This window comes from Nicotiana attenuata, unplaced genomic scaffold (genome assembly GCF_001879085.1).
Source record: "Nicotiana attenuata strain UT unplaced genomic scaffold, NIATTr2, whole genome shotgun sequence".
Classification (NCBI taxonomy): domain Eukaryota; kingdom Viridiplantae; phylum Streptophyta; class Magnoliopsida; order Solanales; family Solanaceae; genus Nicotiana; species Nicotiana attenuata.
The window spans coordinates 78,067-99,834 of NW_017672593.1; the positions used below are offsets into that span (position 1 = coordinate 78,067).

The window sequence follows — 21,768 nt, forward strand, 5'->3', positions numbered from 1 at the left end:
AAGGGAGACATAGAAATATCTTTTGTTGGAACTACTGATCAGTTAGAGGATATTTTTACTAAGCCTCTATTAGAGGATAGGTTTTGTGCCTTAAGGAAACTACTTGGCATTACTTGCTTAACTAATAACCTATAGGGCCTATGTGTACTATAGTGTTTTCTTGCAGGTGTAATGATTGTACTTTACTCATGCATTAATTATGCCTCCGTTTTCTTTCCCTCTCTTTTCTTCTTTTTTCACATCAGTTCGTCGTTCAAAGTTGGAAAGCCAATCATCGTGTCCCTTCAACTGACACCTTTTCCTTTTTCGGACTCAACCGTCAGAAGGTTCTCTTCTTAAGGCGGAGAACCCCTTTCAATCACTTTCATCCCAGTACTCTAGAAAACCCTTCTCTAAAGCTCCAACCAAACCACCTTTCTTCAATGGCCAAACAACCCAGAAATCCCTCCGCATCCACCAGAAAAAGCACCCGTTCCAAAATAAAAACCCCTTCTATGCCTCCAGAAAAGGTAGACCTAGGGTCCGACCACTCTGAGGGTTTCGCCTCTTCACAGGGAGATTTGTCTGATCACTCTTAAACCTTAGGAGAAAAAGCCCTAGGTAAACGCCCTATGGAAGACCCCCCATGTTTCTTCTACCCCAAAGAAATCAAAGTTTGATCTCTCTGACTCTCTAGAATCCGACCTAAATTTCTGGGATTCGCCAAATAAGGATTTCTTCATTGCTCTAAAAGACAATCCCATTGCTCATGGAAGGGTAGTCGACCTCGACGACATGGGAGCCCTAAATCGTAAGATCAAAAACCTCTTTGTGCATCAAGGGTGGGCTAAGTTTCTCTCTATCCCTCCGCCTAAGGTCTATGAACCCCTGGTGAAGATGTTTTATGCCAATCTCCGCTGCAGTAAGCCTGACAGGTTGGAATCCTTAGTATTAGGTAAGTGCATTGTTCTTGATTGTGCCCTGTTTGATTTACTTTTTTAGTGTCGATGTTCTGGTTTCCCTATGCTGCTCAAAAATACCTGGCCCGATGATTTTGAAATTTCCTTTGACCAAGCTAAGCAGTGTATTGCTGAGTGTCCCTCTGCTTCCCTTCCAAACTAGTTAGGTCCCAGTGACGTTAGTTTTGAAACTCGTGTCCTGGCTCACATTGTGCAACCACTCTGCTTCCCCGCACTGGTTCTTTTTCAACCTTCTCTCAAAGGGACATCTTCTTAGTGTACTTCCTTGTGACCAAACTCAAAGTCAAGCTGTCCTCCTGGGTTACCAATTTCATGATTGAAAATGCTGAAGATCCCACCAGTCTACCCTACGGCATGGCCATCACTCATATTCTGGAATCTCATCAAATTTCCCTGTCCAACTATCCCTTTATCACTATCTCAAAATCCTACAACTCTAGAGCTTTTGCTAGTATGGGGTATGTAAGTGTGAAGGGCTCCTGGGTTAAGAAGCACGAGGGAGAAGTTAAGCCAGCTCCTATAGAACCCAACACTAAATCCCCTGCCTCTGACCCCAGCCCTGGTGATCCTGGTCTTGATGAAAAGCTTCGTGCCATCACCACTCAACTCTCTGAAATCAAAAATCTCCTCACAACCACTCAGCCTACTGTTGGTGACATTCACGCCATCTCCAAGGAAACAGGGTCTGATGTGTCAAAGATAAGAGTTGCTATTCTCAGAGTTAGGGAGAATACTGTCAAAGCTTTCAGGGAAAGTCATGACAGGTTGGATGGAGTGAGCATCTCAACGAATTCTAGCTTTGAACAATTGAAGGAGGCCATCTGCAATACTCTTACTTATTTTTTGCGTCGCTAATGTGGTTGATTAAGACATATTTTTGTTGTGCTGTTGTTTTGGGGCTGTTTTCTCAGCCATTGGACAATTTTTGTTTTCTTGTGCTTTAGGTGCTTGTGATTGAACTTTAAATGCTACCGTTTAATGCTATATATTCTGTTCAGTTCTTCGTCTGTTTCATCTTTTCTGATGCCAAAAAGCGGGAGAAGAATATATATTGTATCTGTACAGGTATAGTTGATTGTGGCACAAGTAGCATCCTACGTCCCAAGAGTCGACTTCAATCATGGACTAGTCAACTGCATGAACTGAGGGGGAATATCCTTCAATCATGGACTAGTCAACTAAATGCACTGAGGGGGAGTGCCATGATCCTTAACTGCATACATTGAGGGAACTAAAATACAGGGAAGTCAAGTGGTGTTTATACATATATATTATTTTGACATCATCAAAAAGGGGGAGATTGTTAGATCTAATTTTAATGATGCAAATAATATATTTGTGCAGGAAATCAATCAGAAGAGATCGAGGAATCAAGGAGCTACTACGAGATTGTTGAAGCAAATCTGAATGCTTAAGGAAAGAAATCAATCAGCAAAGATTGTGGATAGCTGCGATGGAAAGAATCTTTGCAAGCCTAAACTTAAGGCAACAACCAAGCCTAGCATATTTAATCTGGATTCCATAAGAAGATTAGCTGATCTGCCAATTGTGGAAAGACCAACAATCAAGGAGCAAATCCTCATCATCAACAGCTGGAGAAGGAAAGCGATCAAGAGTTGCCAATGATTGAAGGACCAATAATTAAAAAGTAAAACCTCATCATCAATGACTGTAGAAGGAAGGCGATCAATCTCCTCTCATCAAGAAAGAGCAACGGCTAGCAATCTTATTCTTGGAAAGAATTAATCTCTTTCCAAGGAACAAATCTCTTGGGTTGTCAAATCTCGTCAGCACAAGGACTTCACCAAAGTATTTATACTCAGCTTTCAGCCTTAGAAAAATATACTTTGATCAAACCAAAATTCTCTCTTTATTCTACTGCAAACAAACATTGTAGTTCTTTGAGACCTGCTGTGTAACAAGTCAGAGAAAAAGGAGAGTATAACACTGGTGAGGCATTGTATCAAAAGAGAAGAGTGTTATAGGAACTGAGCTATCACGTCATTTACATTGTACTCGAAGAAATGCATTTACTAAAGAAAACTCCCTTGCAACCCAAGGGGACTGGACTAGGATTCACATTAAATCCGAACCAGTATAAAATTCCGGTGTCTTTAATTCCTGCACTTACTTTCTGTGTTTTATATTCTGCTACTATAACTGTTAGGTTATTGCATCTAGTCGACTAATTGGTAAATCAGTCAACTAATAAAGTTTAAATTTAAAAATATACAATTCACCCCCCTCTTGTACTTTCAGTAAAAAAGAAAGAGGAAAAACTAACAGTGTCCGTCAGCATGCATTTGAACATATTTTATAAATAAATACAAGTAGGAATTATTGAAGTTGTAAATCTTTTGAACATTACAGAACGCCAAAGAAAAGAAAAAAGGGGAAAAGAAAACATGTGGCTAACCTTGGGAGCTGATTTGACATAGTAAAGCAAATTTCAACAAGAAAGTTTACTGCATAAAGATTAACAGACCAGACACAATTACAAGGTTGAACGATGGTGTATATAGTACTCCAAATTTATTATGACATTGTAATAAGAAAAAATATTCTACTCATTATAAAAAAGGAGAGACAAGGTAGAATCTAATCTCATTGAGCACTTTGTTTATATGCTTTACAGTAATAATAATTTTTAATTCCCGTGCTTAGGATTTCACTTCTATTGAGTGAGGGAGAGAAAAGACCAGCCCTTGGTCGTGCAAAGGGACAACTTTGAGAATTGAGAGTATGAATATGAAAAGGAAAACGATAGTCAACCCCATGGTTGAGGTTTGCCAATAACTTTGAAACCCCTCAATTGTCAAAATTAAGTCTTATATTTTACACGATGTCAGAATTTGTGTCACGACTGCAAATATCTCAGTCGTGATGGCGCCTATTACAGTACTAGGCCAGCCGAAACAACACGAACCACATGAAAGATCTTTTGTAAAACTGGAATGTAAAGGCAAAGAATTAGATTACTATAATAGCAAAGAACTAGACTAAAAATACAAATGACTAATATATGCTATAAAATTTAAGAAACTTTACATAAAAATATACATATATATAGGTGTAATTTTAAATTTAAATAGCTACTTTTATAGTCGATTTTTTTCGGTTATTTTTTTATTAAAACCAAAACCAAACCAAATTTGATTGGTTTTTAAAATTCAAAACCAAAACCAAACCAAACCTAAAAAGTATCGGTTCTTTTGGTCGGTTTGGTTCGGTTTTTCGGGTTCTTATGAACACCCCTACCTATAACAATAGCCACAAAATTGGATATAGATGGACCCGGTTCATCTGTTGATCAGAAGTTGTATAGGGGAATGATTGGTTCTTTTTTATATCTTAGTGCTAGCAGACCTGACATTGTTTTCAGTGTAGGTCTTTGTGCACAATTTCAGGTAAATCCAAAGGAGTCCCACTTGACTGCTGTGAAGAAAATATTGAGATACTTAAAAGGCAACACTAACCTTTGTCTTTGGTATCCAAAAGGGAGTAATTTTAACCTAGTGGGATATGTTGACGCTGATTATGCAGGTTTCCTTGTGGATAGGAAGAGCACCTCAGGTATGGCATACTTTCTTGGTTCATGTCTTGTGTCATGGACTAACCAAAAGCAAAATTCAGTAGCCCTATTTACTGCTGAAGCTGAGTATGTTGTTGCTGCTTCATGTTGTGCTCAATTGTTATGGATCAAACATCAATTATTGGACTTTGGAAGTTATGTTGGTTGTATCCCTATATTTTGTGATAACACTAGTGCCATTAGTATGACATAGAACCCGGTTCATCATAAGAGAACTAAGCATATAGATGTTAGGCACCATTTTTTAAGGGACAACTATGAGAAAGGTTTGATAACTGTGGAGTTTTATGCTACTGACAAGCAAATAGCTGACATCTTCACAAAAGCCTTAAGTAGAGATCACTTTGAGGGGAATAGGTTGGAATTAGGGATGATTAAGATTACCTAAAAGGACCAGTTCAAAGTTAATCGGAAAAAAAATTGGTTAAGAAAGCCTGTAAATTGTGTATAAGTAGATTAAATCTTGCTTAGTCTCATACTTTCAATAGTATACTTCAGTGGCATGTGCTAAAATGACTCATTAATCTCTAATGATATTTTCTCTGTTTTGGCAAATTTAGACTTACACGAGAGAATTTTCAGTGAAGAACCTGGTTCATCAAGATAAATAGGTATGTTTTCTACACTCTGCATAATTTGAAATAATAATATTTGGATCAAGAGCAGAGTCCTACAAAATTTCAAAGTTCTTTTGAACTTATCTGTTACAAGTGAACCAGTTCCGTTCAAAGACTCCTAACCGAATTAAACCACCTAGATATTAGGGATAGACTCCAACGTCTTTTCAAAACTGACATTCAGTTTGATTAGACTTCTAAAAGTCTAAAAATCCTGACTTTACCCATTACTTACCCCTCTTTAAATTGATCATCATCATCTCTGTCTTCACTCCACAATTTTCAAGCCGTCGAAATACTCTCCATCGTCTCTCATTCTCCAAATTTCAATCTACCTCTCTTTTCTTGCAGGACTAACCCTTCTGACAACCCCGACACACCCCCACCATACACCTCATCTTCAACCACTCCTCAACCTAAGAAAAGAAGAGTTAAGATGCTTGCTCACAAGAAAGTGGCTGGGAGGGAATTATCAAAGAAATTAGACGCTCAATTGACAGCCAGCCAAGCCCAAGAACCCTAGAACTCTGAATAATCCTTCAAGTCTGCTACTGAGAGGGGAGAAAATTCACAACAGGCAACCTCTGGCCCAAATACTACTACTGAAGTCATTTCTGAGTTGGTTGAGAATCTGGAGAACAAGTTTATTCTGGTTGGATCTGTGGTTGATGTAGAATATTCTGAGTCCAGAAGGATTGGTGGTATAAATAAAAAGGAAAAAGAAAAAGAGAATGAGGGTGCTAGTAGTGAAGAAAGGGGAACGGGTGAAAGAGTGGTTGATTCTTCACCCATTCTTGATACAAGAATAATGGTTGTTTGTGAGCAGAATCTGGTACAATGGAGGAAAGTGTGACGAAAATAGGGGGGAGTGGGTCTGGCGAATCCGCTGAAGGGCTGGTTAAAATTGGGCAAAATGTAGATGAACCTGGTTCATCAGTAGAAGAAACCCTCGTAGACCTATTGAAGAAAGTGAGTGAGAGCTAAAACCCAAAGAAGAAGAGAACTTCCATGGCTAAGACCTCTGGCACTACTAGGGCTAACAAGAAAAGAAAGGGTTCCCCTTCTGACACTGTTGAAATTTCTCCCACAAGAAGAAGAGCCACGAGAAGTCAGCTAAAGCAGAATGAGGCAGATCTACAAAGAGCTTTAGAAGAAAGCAAAAGAAAAAAGGTTGAAAAGGGGAAGAAGCTGGTGGGTGAGCCTGTTGAGGCTGTTGACGTTGATGCGATGGACCTGGTCCATCAAGATGAAGATGTGATTGAAGAGGTAGAGGTTCAGACTCTCAAACCCAAGAAAGCCAAGACTTCCACTAAGAAGTCTACTTCTAAGTCCACATCTGCTGAACCATCCACCCTGGTAAAAGGACCGGGTCTGCTGTGCAAACTAAACAAGTAAAAATTGCTGAGGAAGAAGAATGGATTGGAGTGGAGAGGAAGAGGAAGAGGAAGATGGTTCAGATACTGAGAAGGGCAAGATGGCCAAGTTTGGCAAGAGGACAATTCCAAAGGGTAGACTCCTCAGGAATTTGGAGGAGGAAGGGATGGTGCTGCTGTTGGAGAAATTGAAAAGCAGAAGATGGTACTTCCCAACCCATAATTTCACTCTTTCTGTGATCTGGTCGCCTTTTCTTGCAAAAAGTCACTATTTTTGAAGATGACAATGGAGTTTCCACGGACATAATCCAGCTTCATCTTGACAAACTGGATGATGTTTGGACTCGACAATTTGACAGTTATGATTATGTAGTTATTGCTGGTGGCAAGTGGTACCTGAAATCTGCAATTTACTATGAGAACGATCTCTCCTTCATACAAAAATGGAAGAGAGCAAACGAACCAAAATGTTGGACGAAGGAAGACAAAGTATGGAGTAAGAAAAAGAAGTATAAAATAGAATTATGGAGTAATAAGAAAGGGCATGGTTGAAAAGAAAAATAGAAAATAATCTCACCATACCAAATTGATTATTTCGAAAAATGAGATTTTTTATTATTTCGGAACAATGAATTTAACAATACAATACAATCAACTTTAGATAAAGAACCAAATTAAATATTATTTTAGAATAATAATACAATAAAATACAATGGGTAACAACCATCCAAATAAGCGGTAAGGTATTTTAATGTAAGAATCAATATTGCATGGATTAAAATATGTGCTTTTACTTAAAAAAATGTTTAATACAATAAAAATTATTTTAGCCATTATAGTTAGTTTAATCCATGTATTATGCATCCATATTCTTAGTCAACTTTTTATCCCATTTAACGTAATATGAAGATGACATTTATGCCGCAACAAAAACCACAACCACTTAAGGGTCATTTGGTAGGAGGTATTAAAAAAAAACAATGCAAATATTAGCTTTGCACATTACGAATTTCTTGTTTCGTATATTTTCTCAACTTATGTATAGTTAATACTTGTATTAGTTATATATCCTATTTGATATTATCCTATGTATAAAAATACATAGCAAACTATGGTATTAGCAATGCAAGGGTTTTAATACTTGCTTAAACATGGTTAAAGATAGCATTGCCCCTCGAATCCTTCAAAACCTGTTGCAAATACTTTTCACCATATTTTATATATTTTTATACTGTGATATTTTAATGATTCTTTTTCCAATGGCATTCTGCTATAATCAGAATAATATCATATTTAATAATATATTTGATTTTCAATTCGTTCAAAGTAAAAACTGAATTTTTTTATTTGTTAAAAATTTAGCCATTTTTTAATAATTGGTATTTGTATTATACGTCATAGAAATCAAATTTTCTTCCATGTTCACTTTAATATTTCAATTAGTTTTCTTTTTTAGTTTTGCTCCCCGGTAAAAAAGCTGGTCGTAGAGAGAATAAAGAATATGGAGGGTCATAAAAGTGTTGAAATAAAACTAGTGCACAACTTTAAAGAATGTGGAGAATATTTTTGTAAACGACCAATATTTTTAGAAATTATGCAATGCTTTAATACACAAGAACAAACAATGGATAAGAAATAACTTCAGCATAACTAATGTCACCATAACTAATCCTAGCATTACTAATATCATCATTACTAATACACCATAACAACGACAACAACAACACACCCAATACTATCGCACACCGTGAGGTCTGCGGAGGATAGTGTGTATTCAGACCTTACTAATACACCATAGTCTCATTATTTTTATGCCTCCTACCAAACAACCCTTAGTGTATTGTAACACTAAATTTTATATCAGTAATAAAATAGTAACCAAATAATACATTGCTAATGCTAAGTTTTATACAAGTATTAATTAATTATTTTCATATCCCATCAAGTGAAAAGAAAAAGTGATAGGGTGGGTTTGGCGCGGGTTTCGTTGGAAGTTTAAATCGATTGGGTCCCTTTGCCCAACTACTACTTGAGGAAGAAAAAGAAGAAGAACAAAAGTCTATGCATTAGTGTTAGGTGTACTAAGTCATAGAACTTTAATTGGAGAAAAGAACCACTTTCTGTTTGAGAGAGCATTTTCATTCTCAAAACTAATGTTTGCGTATAAGAAGTAATGTGAGTCCCTCTGTAACTCATATCGCAAGTCTCTGTCTTGGCAGGTTCTGCCCTCGGACAAGGTTAATGCCTGCTTGCCATGTGTCACATGGTGGACGAGAAACGAATCCTACCGAGCAGCAATTATCTCTGGTTTTATCTTCAGAAAATAAGAAGAGCAGTGTCTTTGGTGGATTGTCTTTACATCGTCCAGTGCACAAGAGAGATCCAATCGGCAAAACGTTTTGTTGTTTGTCAGGGCGTATACATATCCCGGGAGCATTGCTGAATCTCCTTCACAGACAACTGAAGAAAGATCGGGGTGCTACTTTTGAATCTTGGAGGACCAGACACGCTTCACGATGTTCAGCCTTTCTTGTTCAACTTATTTGCTGACCCTGTATGCTAGCAATCAGTCTAATCTCTAATTCCCTTGTTTCTTCTAAGCTGAAGATGTTAGAAAATATAACAGAATATAGGGACGAAATAATTAGGCTTTGATAGTGTAGTCATTGTCCTTAAAGAATTTAAGCCTCCCAATTTCCTTGCTGCAGGGATTATGGCAGAATTCCTCCAGGATTTTACAAAGCCTCTGAAATTCGAGCACCAGCAATTAACTCGAATTTCCACTTGAACAAATTTGGTGAATTGAAGATAGCAAAAAAGAAGAAGATACTTTGTTGCTTTTATGATGATTTTTGTTTTGGAGAAGAAAAGGGTATTTATAAACCCTTTAGGTGTCTGTTAGGACTAACGGACTCAACCTTTGCCAATAGGCACCTTTTAATACCAAAAGTCACCTCTTTTCAAACCCTTTAGGTGTCTGTTAGGACTAACAGACTCAACATTTGCCGATAGGCACCTTTTAAAACAAAAGTCACCTCTTTTTAAAATTAAAACGTTTTAATATTTAAAATATTTTTTTATTAATTAATTAAAATTAATAGATGACTAAAAGAAATAAATTTCGGGCTATTTAATTGGCCCAAAGCCCCAAGTGCCCAAGTGCCCAATCTTGACTATTAATAATATAGCCAAATTCTAGTTCCCTCCAAAACATCTTTAAATTATTCAAATCATGTAAGACAAAGAAGTGCTTTTAAACACTTATTCCTTTCTTTCTTTTTCCAATGAGGGACAAAGCAACCTCTTCTCAAATACTCCCATCAAAACACTAACTAATATAATAATCCCCCACTTAGTTAGTGATTGATGTTGTTTATAAGATTCATGCGTATAGTAGGTATCTTTCGATTTAAACCTACTACTTGTATAAACTATTCAAGGCCTTGTCGAAATTGATGGTTAGATTAAGTTCTATTACCACAATTCCTATTTGACAAGACGGAAAAGCTTTATACACATAAATCGTACCAACTTCACAATTTGTTTACCGTGAGTTTTAGCACCCAATTATGGCATTGTGCTACTTCCTGAATTCATAAACACTTATCAAGTTTTGTATCCCAAACTTTGATCGAAGCGGCACCACTTCTTGTGTTTACATAGGTGAAGATTTAACCAAATCCTTAACACGGACTTCTTTAGTTCCTAAACCGAACTCTGCTTCTTCACTAAGAGTATTTTTTATACTCATCCTCCTTTTCTAGGTACTAATTTCCAGTACCTGCTATCCGTCACAACTATAACTTGTTATTACCTTTTAAACCTTTAATATTGTTGAACAATAAGAAAGGTAAGGTTCCCGTTGCTAGTGACAAATTTAAATTACCTTAGACCCATAGCACTTGTTGTGCTTATTATCATATCCCTCGCGAGTCCTTTAGTGAATGGGTCAGCAAGGTTGTCTTTAGACTTGATGTACACAACAGTAATAATTCCATCCGAAATTAATTGTCTTATGTACTCATGTCTTAAAGCAATATGTCTAGATTTTCCATTGTATATTTTGCTAAATGCCTTAGACATATTTGCTTCACTATCACAGTGCAAGAGAACAACTGGCATTGGTTGTGGCCACAACTTTATATCTAACAACAGATTTCTCAGCCATTCTGCTTCTCTTCCTGCAGCTGCTAAAGCAATAAACTCAGATTCCATTGTGGAATGACTAATACATGTCTGTTTCTTAGAAGCCCACGAAATTGCTCCTCCACCTAAAGTGAATATCCACCCAGACGTTGACTTGTTATCACCAACACTAGTTATCCAACTAGCATCACAATATCCTTCTAACACTGAAGGAAATCTGTTATAATACAAGGCAAAAGTTTTTGTCTTTTTCAGATAACCAAGTACCCTCACTATACCTTTCCAGTGATCACCACTTGGATTGTGAGTATACCTTGACAATTTACAAACCGCAAAGGCAATATCTGGCATAGTACAATGTATAGCATACATTAAACTACCAATTGCACTAGCATAGTCTAATTGACTAACAGATCTTCCGGGGTTCTCAACCATCTTGCTAGAAGCTCAAACGGAGTATTAAATTCTTTAATACTCAAATGATTAAATTTGGAAAGAACCTTGTCAATATAATGAGACTGACATAAGGCAAAACCCCCACTATGTCTATTAACTTTAACACCTAAGATAGTATCAACTTCTCCCAAATCTTTCATTTTAAATTGAGAAGTTAAATACTTCTTAGTTTCATTTATGCCTTGCATGTTAGTTCCTATGATTAGCATGTCATCAACATAAAGACATACTATCACTCCATAGTCCTTTGTGAATTTAGAATAAATGCATTTATCTGCTCCGTTATGTTTAAAACCATTTGATAATATAACACTATCAAAATTTTCATGCCATTGTTTTGGAGCTTGTTTTAATCCATACAAGGACTTAACTAATTTACAAACTTTCTTCTCATTTCCAGGAAGCACAAACCCTTCGGGTTGCTCCATATAAACTTCTTCATCAAGATCACCATTTAAGAATGTCGTCTTAACATTCATTTGATGGACATTTAGATTATATATTGATGCCAAAGCAAATAATACTCTTATTGAGGTAATCTTGGCCACAGGAGCATATGTGTCAAAATAATCTACTCCTGCCTTTTGTCTAAATTCCTTGGCTACTAGTCTAGCTTTAAATGTTTGTAGAGAACCATCAGTATTGTATTTTCTTCTAAAAACCCATTTACACCCATAGGTTTAGTATTAGAAGGTAAATCTGCCAATACTCATGTACCATTTGATAAAAGAGAATCCATTTCATCATTTTCAGCTTCTTTCCAGAAAGAAGAATCCCGCGAAGCCATAGCCTCACTATAGGTTTTAGGATCCTCTTCTAAATTTAAAATAATGGGTATTTTATTTAATACTTCATCTCTACTTCCTTCTACCAAAAAGACTGGTGCTTGAGAAGAAATAAAATCAGAACCTATATTTTTTTCTTTTCTAACTCTTTGACTTTTTCTCGGTCCTATAGGAGATTCAATTGCCTTTCTTTTATTGTTAGAAGAAGAACTAGGTTCTGCATAATTTTCTTGAGTTACTGCATTATCACCAATGCTTGTTGCATTACCATCTTGTTTAGTAATTTCTGTGTCCTCATGTGAATTATTAGAGTCACCAATGAACTTTGTTTCCAAGAACTCAACATCTTTAGATTCCACAATATACTTAGACTCAATGTCCAATAATCTGTATGCCTTTGAGTTCTCAGCATATCCTACAAATATGCTTTTAATTCCTCTAGGTCCTAACTTAGTCCTTTTAGGATCTGGAATTCTATAATAGGCTAAACATCCCCATACCCTTAAGAAATTTAGGTTAGTCTTTCTTCCTTTCCATAATTCATATGGTGAAACCTTAAATTTCTTTGAAGGAACTCTATTATGCACAAAACAAGCTGTTAACAAAGCTTCCCCCCACAAATTCGTTGGTAACTTTGCATGTAAAAGCATGGCATTAACCATATCTACCAACGTTCTATTTTTTCTTCCTTTGGAGCTGTGACGACCCAAAGGGTCATCACCTGTTTCCTCATTCGTTCCGTGCTTCCGAGGCCTTGAAAACCTCATTTTTTACTTACCTCGATTCGCGTGCGCAGTCCGGGGCGCATAGCCGGAAAGCGTTTATGTTGAAATATGTGAACTTTGTGAAAAATTTGAAGAATTTTGATATTAATATTGCTAAAGTTGACTTTGGTCAACATTTTTGGTAAACGGACCCGGACCCGTGATTTGGCGGTCCCGGAGGGTCTGCAGAAAAATATGAGACTCGGGCATATGCCCGGAGTCGAATTTCGAGGTCGAGAGCCCGAGAAATGAATTTTTCTGTGAAATTATTTTTCTGAAATTCTTAAGGAAAATGGAAATGAAAATTGATTAAAAGACTATGGTATCGGGCTCGTATTTTGGTTCCGACACCCGGTACAAGTCTTAAATATGTGTTAAGCGCTTTCTGTAAAGTTTGGTCGAAATCGGACGTCATTTGACGTGTTTCGGACCTAAATATCTAAAGTTAGAAGTTTAAGAAGTTTGAAATGAAAATGATAATTTTGAGGCTTGATCCATTGAATTTGATGTTATTTTGGCGATTTGATCGCTCGAGTAGGTTCGTAGGATGTTATTGAGTTAGTGTGTGTGTTTGGTTAGGAGCCCCGAGGGCCCGGGAGTGCTTTCGGAGGTGTTTCGGGATGTTTTGACTTAGGAAAACATAGCAGAAATTCTGCAACTTTTTGCCCAGTGATTTCCTCTTACGCGATCGCAATCTTCAGCCCGCGATCGCGTACCTTTGGCTCTTTACTCTTTCACGTTCGCGTACTTGATCACGCGATCGCACTGCCTTAGCATTTCCTTCAATGCGTTCGCACCAGTAGGTTTGCGTTCGCATAGCAAGTTTTGGACCCCCCCCCCCCAGTATTCCCTTACGCGATCGCATTACAACCCACGCGATCGCGTTGACCATTCTGTGTAACCCTTCGCGATCGCATCCCTACATCCGCGATCGCGTAGGGCAAATTCGCCCAGTTATTTTGAAGCCTAAAAACAGAACCAGTGACGGGATTTCTCATTTTTTTTCACACGAGCTCTTCTCTTAAACCCTCCATAGACGAAATTCAAGCTCTCCTTCCGCCATAACTCTTTGGGTAAGTAATCTTAACATCATTCCCTCATTATTTCTTCATCTAATTACTAATTTCCTAACCCTAAATCATGAAATCAAGTAGAAATTAAGGGTTTTGGGTAGAGTTAGGTTTTTGGGAATTTTGGGTGATTCAACCTCAATTTGGGGTCGAATCTTGAAATAAATTATATATTTGAACTCGTGGGGTTATGGGTGATTGGGTTTTGATCCGAGCCTCGTGTTTGGACCATGTGGGCCCGGTGTCGAATTTTGGTATTTTTGGAAGAATGCTAGGAAAATTCATATCTAGGCTATGGGATGTTGCCATTGAGTCCTTATTGATATTATTGAACTAATTATGACTAGATACCGTTGTTTCGGAGTCGGATTGTAGAGGAAAGGCGGTATTTGAGGATTGATTGCTATTCCTCGGACCGAGGTAAGTGTTTGGTCTAACTTTGGCTTGAGGGAATAGGAGTAGAGTCTTTTTGTTGCTAATTGCTATTTGTCGAGTACGGTGTATAGGCATGGCGACGAGTATCTATACATTGGTGTCGAGCATGACCGTGAGTCCTGATTTGCTATATTATCGAATTCTTAATTGTTGTTTATGAGGACTTGGTTGGAAATCTTTAACACTTAGCCAGTAATTGTTGAGACTGAGTATTCATTTACTTGTGTTAAGTAGAAATTGAATAATTTCGATTATAGCTGGATCTCCCTTGTCGGGAAAGTTTATTATAACATTTTTTTCCCTTGCCGGGATTATTTTGTGTATTGTGTTGAGAGAAATGGGATCGAGTGGTACGCCTACCACGTGTTATTATGAAATGGGATCGAGTGGTATGCCTACCACGTGTTATTATGAAATGGGATCGAGTGGTACGCCTACCACGTGTTATTATGAAATGGGATCGAGTGGTACGCCTACCACGTGTTATTATGAAATGGGATCGAGTGGTACGCCTACCACGTGATATTATGTCATGGGATCGTGTGGCACGCCGACCACGAGATATTATGAAATGGGACCGGGTTGCACGCCTGCAACGAGAGGAAATTGAAACAAGTGAAAGTGGTTTATTTTCCCTTATTCTTTGCTAGACGTAATCATATGTAGTCTCTTGTTATTCCTGATATTCTGTCTTATCCGCTACCCCGTAAGCATGTTCCCCTCCCAGTTTTAACCGCTATTATTTTGTTGTACTTGCATATATATATCTGTACAGGTTTATTTGGTAGTCTGGTCTAGCCTCGTCACTACTTCGCCGGGGTTAGGCTAGGCACTTACCAGCACATGGGGTCGGTTGTGCTAATGCTACACTCTGTGCATCTTTTTGCACAGATCCAGGTGTTGGAGCAGCATTCGAGTAGCAGTAGCATTTTGGGAACGAGCTCTCAGCCCAGGGACATTCGAGGTAGCCTTGCTGACGACCGCAGGCCTAGGGTCCCTTCTGTTTTATACAGTTTGTTATCACTTGTACCGAAGCAAACAGTATTGTATTTTGTTCAGACTTTGTATGTAGTATTCTGTAGACGTTCGTGAGTTAGTGACACCAGTCTTGGGTAGAGGATTTTTGTTAAACTTCCGCATTTCTTTCAGTTAATCATATTGAGACTTTCGCGTATTTATTAAATGTTTTATTGTTCCTAATATTGTCAGAGTTCGTTAAAAGAGGTAGTTGTTAATTTGCTTGCCTAGCTCTCGTTAGTAGGCGCCATCACGGCCCCCGAGGGTTGGAAATCCGGGTCGTGACAAGTTGGTATCAGAGCACTAGGTTACATAGGTCTCACAACTCACGGACAAACTCGGTAGAGTCTGAGGGATCGGTACAGAGACGTCTGTATTTATCCCCAAGAGGCTACAGAGTTAGGAAAGTTTCACATTTGTTCCTTCTTGTCGTGCGATTCTATTTCTCAAGTACCGATTAAATTTCTACTCTGTTCTTCCGCAGATGGCGAGATCACGCGCTTCTTCATCGACCGCTCAGCAGTCCGAGCCCCCAGCAGCAGCTCCGGTGGCGGAGCCTCAGGCTGATTTGGAGGAGGAGGTTCCCGCCCCAGCAGTCCCGGTGGGCCCAGCTCAGGTCCCAGAGGGGTTCATTGCCATCCCAGTTCTTCAGGATGCTCTAGTCCGATTGGTAAGCTGCGTGGAGAGCGTCATTCGAGCGGGTTTGCTTCCAGGAGTTCAGCCAGCGGTGGCAGGTCAGCCAGGCACAGTGGCTCAGGCCGGGAGTGAGATCACTTTTCAGGAGGTGGCCGACGTGGGCCGTAGAGTTTAGAGGGTTTTGCCATAGGGAGGTGGTCATGGGTCGGATAAGAGGCCACGTCATGTAGGCAGATTCAGTGGTACCTCGTCTGGAGGTAGAGGTACTTATGGTAGAGGCCATCCTCCCAGGCCCTTTCAGTCAGCTCCCCATGTCACTCATGGTACTTCAGGTGGTCATTCAGGTCGATAGGGTCAGCTTCAGTTTCCTCAGCTGCAGCATTCGCGTAGATGTTGTGAGTGTGGTGAGTATGGTCACAACAGGAGAGTTTGTCCGAGATTGAGGGGTGCTCAGCCGCAGCAGCCGAGGTCTTGCCATGCTTGTGGTGATCCGAGGCACATTGTCAGATATTGCCCTCGAGTTTATGGCAGCTTCCAGCATCAGAGTTCTCGTACTATGACTCAGGCACCGGAGATTCCACAGCCTGCCCAACCAGCTAGAGGCGGTGGCAGAGGTCTTAGAGGTGGAGTTCAGGTCGCCAGAGGTAGAGGCCAGCCAGCAGTCAGGTCAGAGGCTGAGTCTTCAGATGCAGACATTGCAGGTACCATTCTAATTCGTATTAGAGATGCTTCAGTGCTATATGACCTTGGGTCTACGTGTTCGTACGTGTCGTCCTATTTTTGTACCGTACTTGGTCATGCCTAGTGATGCTTTGAGTATTCCTATTCATGTATCTACACCGGTGAGTGATTCGATAGTGGTCGACCGAGTGCATCGTTCCTGCATAGTAGTGTTTGAGGGTCTTGAGGCCCGTGTTGATTTATTGCTCTTGGACATGGTGGACTTTGACGTTATATTGAGGATGGACTGGTTATCACCTTACCATGCTATTTTGGATTGCCATGCCAAGGCTGTGACCTTAGTTGTACCGGGTATGCCTCGTTTAGAGTGGAGAGGGACTCCAGGTCATTCTACCCGCCGTGTTACTTCACATGTGAAGGCTCGACGCATGGTCGAGAAGGGGGTATTTAGCTTATCTGGCGTATGTTCGCGATTCCAGCTCAGAGGTTCCTTCTATTGATTCTGTTCCTATTGTTCGGGAGTTCCCCGAGGTTTTTCCTTCAGACTTGCCGGGTATGCCGCCCGACAGGGATATTGATTTCTGTATTGATCTGGCCCCAGGCACGCAGCCCATTTCTATTCCGCCGTATCGCATGGCCCCGCCAGAGTTGAAAGAGTTAAAGGACCAGCTGCAAGATTTGCTAGAGAAGGGTTTCATCAGGCCTAGTGTTTCTCCTTGGGGTGCGCCAGTGTTATTTGTGAAGAAAAAAGATGGATCGATGAGGATGTGCATTGATTACCGGCAATTGAACAAGGTGACGGTAAAGAACAAGTATCCACTGCCGAGGATTGATGATTTGTTTGACCAGCTTCAGGGTGCAAAAGTGTTTGCAAAGATAGACTTGAGATCTGGCTACCACCAGCTGAGGATTAGGGCATCCGATGTCCCTAAGACAGCATTCCCCACTCGGTACGGGCATTATGAGTTCCTGGTCATGTCGTTTGGGTTGACCAATGCCCCAGTAGCATTCATGGAGTTGATGAACCGAGTATTCAGACCATATCTGGACATGTTCGTGATAGTCTTTATCGATGATATTCTGGTGTACTCCCGCAGCCAGGAGGAGCACGAGCAGCACCTCAGAGTGGTTCTTCAAACTCTGAAGGATAGTCAGTTGTATGCGAAGTTCTCGAAGTGCGAGTTCTGGTTGAGTTCGGTTGCATTTCTGGGTCATGTTGTATCAGCAGAGGGTATTTAGGTGGACCCGAAGAAGATTAAGGCAGTCAAGAATTGGCCTCGACCAGCATCAGCTACAGAGATTCGGAGTTTCTTGGGGTTAGCAGGTTACTACCGCCGGTTCGTGGAGGGGTTTTCATCTATTGCAGCCCCGATGACCAGATTGACCCAGAAGGGTGCCCAGTTCAGATGGTCGGACGATTGTGAGGCCTGCTTTCAGAAGCTCAAGACAGCTCTGACTACGGCACCGGTATGGTTTTGCCCACAGGTTCAGGGCCTTATACAGTCTATTGTGATGCTTCCCGTATTGGGCTTGGTGCAGTATTGATGCAGGATGGCAGAGTCATTGCTTATGCTTCGAGGCAGTTGAAGATCCACGAGAAGAATTATCTGGTTCATGATCTCGAGTTGGCAGCCATTATTCATGCTTTGAAGATTTGGAGGCATTACCAATATGGTGTGACGTGTGAGGTGTACACTGATCACAAGAGTCTGCAGTACTTGTTCAAGCAGAAGGAGTTGAACTTGAGGCAGAGGAGATGGTTGGAGCTATTGAAGGACTATGATGTTACTATTTTGTACCACCCGGGGAGAGCCAATGTGGTGGCCGATGCATTGAGTAGGAAGTCCGCCAGCATGGGTAGTCTTGCTTATGTTCCGGTCAGCCAGAGACCGCTTGCTTTGGATATTCAGGCCCTGGCCAATCGATTTGTGAGGTTGGACATTTCTGAGCCTAGCAGAGTGTTAGCTTGTACGGTCGCTCGTTCTTCATTATTGGAGCGTATCCGTGATCGGCAGTTTGATGATCCCCATTTGTGTGTCCTGAGAGACACGGTGCAACGTGGAGGTGCCACGAAGGTGACCTTAGATGATGATGGTGTTTTGAGGTTGCAGGGGCGAGTTTGAAAGCCAAATGTCGATGGGATTCGAGAGTTGATCTTAGCGGAGGCCCATAGTTCTCGGTATTCTATTCACCCGGGCGCCGCGAAGATGTATCAGGACTTGCGGCAGCTTTATTGGTGGCGTAGGATGAAGAAAGATATTGTTGCATATGTGGCTTGGTGTTTGAACTGTCAGCAGGTTAAGTATGAGCATCAGAGGCCTGGTGGGTTGTTTCAGAGGATTGAGCTTCCCGAGTGGAAGTGGGAGAGGATTACTATGGATTTCGTTACTGGACTTCCGATGACTCGGAAGAAGTTTGATGCTATTTGGGTCATTGTTGATAGGCTGACCAAGTCCGCGCATTTTATTCCTGTTGCAGCCACTTATTCATCGGAGAGCTTAGCTGAGATCTACATCCGAGAGATTGTTCGCCTTCATGGGACCGATATCTATTATTTCGGATCGGGGTATGCTGTTTACCTCGCGCTTCTGGAGGGCAGTTCAGCAGGAGTTGGGCACCCAGGTTCAGTTGAGCATAGCGTTCCATCCTCAGACGGACGACCAGTCCGAGAGGACTATTCAGATATTGGATGATATGCTTCGTGCCTGTGTCATTGATTTCGGAGGCTCATGGGACCAGTTTTTTCCTTTAGCAAAGTTCGCCTACAACAACAGCTACCCGTCCAGCATTCAAATGGCTCCATATGAGGCGTTGTATGGTAGACGATGTCGGTCTCCAGCCGGATGGTTTGAGCCGGGAGAGGCTCGATTATTGGGTACAGATTTAGTTCAGGAGGCCTTGGATAAGGTCAAGATCACTCAGGACAGGCTTCGTTCGGCTCAGTCGCGGCAAAAGAGTTATGCGGATCGCAAGGTTCGAGATGTAGCTTTCATGGTTGGTGAGCGGGTCTTGCTCCGAGTGTCGCCTATGAAGGGCGTGATGAGATTTGGGAAGAAGGGCAAGCTTAGCCTTAGGTTCATTGGCCCTTTTGAGATTCTCGATCGTGTGGGAGAGGTGGCTTACAGACTTGCCTTGCCGCCCAGCTTGTCAGCTGTGCATCCAGTGTTTCATGTGTCCATGCTTCGGAGGTATCACGGCGATCCAGCCCACGTGTTAGATTTCAGCACTGTCCAGTTGGACAAGGATCTGACTTACGAGGAGGAGCCGGTAGCCATTCTAGACCGGCAGGTTCGATAGTTGAGGTCGAAGAGTTTTCCATCAGTACGTGTTCAGTGGAGAGGTCAGCCTCCTGAGGCATCGACCTGGGAGTCTGAGTCTGATATGCAGAGCCGTTATCCTCACCTATTCCTTAACTCAGGTACTTCTTTCTTTTGTCCGTTCGAGGACGAACGGTTGTTTTAGAGGTGGAGAATGTGACGACCCAAAGGGTCATCACCGGACTTCTTCCTATTTCCGTGTTTCCGAGGCCTTGAAAACCTCGCTTTTAGTTGCCTCGATTTGCATGCGCAGTCCGGGCGCGAAGCCGGAAAGCTTTTATGTTGAAATATGTGAACTTTGTGAAAATTTTGAAGAATTTTGATATTAATATTGCTAAAGTTGACTTTGGTCAACATTTTTGGTAAATGGACCCGGACCCGTGATTTGACGGTCCCGGAGGGTCCGTAGAAAAATATGAGACTCGGGCATATGCCCGGAGTCGAATTTCGAGGTCGAGAGCCCGAGAAATGAATTTTTCTGTGAAATTGTTTTTCTGAAATTCTTAAGGAAAATGGAAATGAAAATTGATTAAAAGACCATGGTATCGGGCTCGTATTTTGGTTCCGACGCCCGGTACGAGTCTTAAATAGGTGTTAAGTGCTTTCTGTAAAGTTTGGTCGAAATCGGATGTCATTTGACGTGTTTCGGACCTAAATATCTAAAGTTAGAAGTTTAAGAAGTTTGAAATGAAAATGATGATTTTGAGGCTTGATTCATGGATTTTGATGTTATTTTGGCGATTTGATCGTAGGGTAAGTTCGTAGGATGTTATTGAGTTAGTGTGTGTGATTGGTTAGGAGCCCCGAGGGCTCGGGAGTGAATTGGAGGTGGTTCGGGGTGATTTTACACTTAGAAATATAGCAGGTTTTCCTTCAGCTGTTGCAGGCCAGGTTTGTTCTTCGCGTTCGCGGTCGCCCTTACGCGATCGTGATGCTGGCCGGGTCCCCTTCTTCGCGTTCGCGAACCTATTCCTGCGTTCGCGTAGCTTTAGTTCCACCTTCTTCGCGTTCGCGTAGTTAATTTCCCTGGACCCCCCAGTCTTTCTCTTCGCGTTCGTAGCCTCCTCATCGCGAACGCGATGATTTGTTGAATTAACCCTTCGCGAACGCGGCTCCTTTCCCGCGAACGCGAAGGGCATTTTTGCCCAGTTAATTTTAAAAGCTCAAAAGCGACCCATTACAGGATTTTTCCCATTTCTTCATAAAACTTGTCTTCTCCAAGCTCTAGGGGCGATTTTTGAAGCTCTTCTTCACCAAAGTCTTTGGGTAAGTAATTTGCCACCTATTTCCTTCACTCTTCTTCATTAATTACTAAATTCCTAGACCTAAATTATGAAATCAAAGTAGAAATTAAGGGTTTTGGGTAGAGCTAGGGTTTTGGGGATTTTGGGTGATTCAACCTAATTTGGGGTCGAATCTTGAAATAAATTATATATTTGAACTCGTGGGGTTATGGGTGATTGAGTTTTGGTCCGAGCCTCGTGTTTGGACCATGTGGGACCGGTGTCGAATTTTGGTATTTTTGGAAGAATGATGGGAATTTCATTTCTAGGCTATGAGATTATGTTTTTGAGCCCTTATTGATATTATTGAACTAATTATGACTAGATACCATTGTTTCGGAGTCGGATTGTAGAGGAAAGGCGGTATTTGAGGGTTGATTGCTATTCTTTGGACCGAGGTAAGTGTTTGTTCTAACTTTGGCTTGAGGGAATAGGATTAGGATGTTATTTGCTACTTGCTAAATGTGGAGTATGGTGTATAGGCATGGTGACGGTTGTCTATGCACCGGAGTCTAGCATGACCGTGAGTCTTAATTGCTTGTAATTCGAATGATGTGACATAATTTCCCTGTTTACTCGATAAATTTCATATAATGTGAACGGTTGAGGAAGAATTGTGATTGGTATATTTTGGAGC

The 21,768-nt window shown here is 40.8% G+C and overlaps 1 long non-coding RNA gene across 1 annotated transcript in view; it reads left to right on the forward strand.

The window, feature by feature from the left end:
* The first annotated feature begins 8,987 nt into the window (after positions 1-8,987).
* Positions 8,988-21,768, forward strand: part of LOC109213787 — a 23,864-nt gene continuing 11,083 nt past the window's right edge. The window contains exon 1 of the long non-coding RNA XR_002066065.1: positions 8,988-9,095. This is a non-coding gene — a long non-coding RNA (uncharacterized LOC109213787). The remainder of the gene's footprint in view (positions 9,096-21,768) is intronic.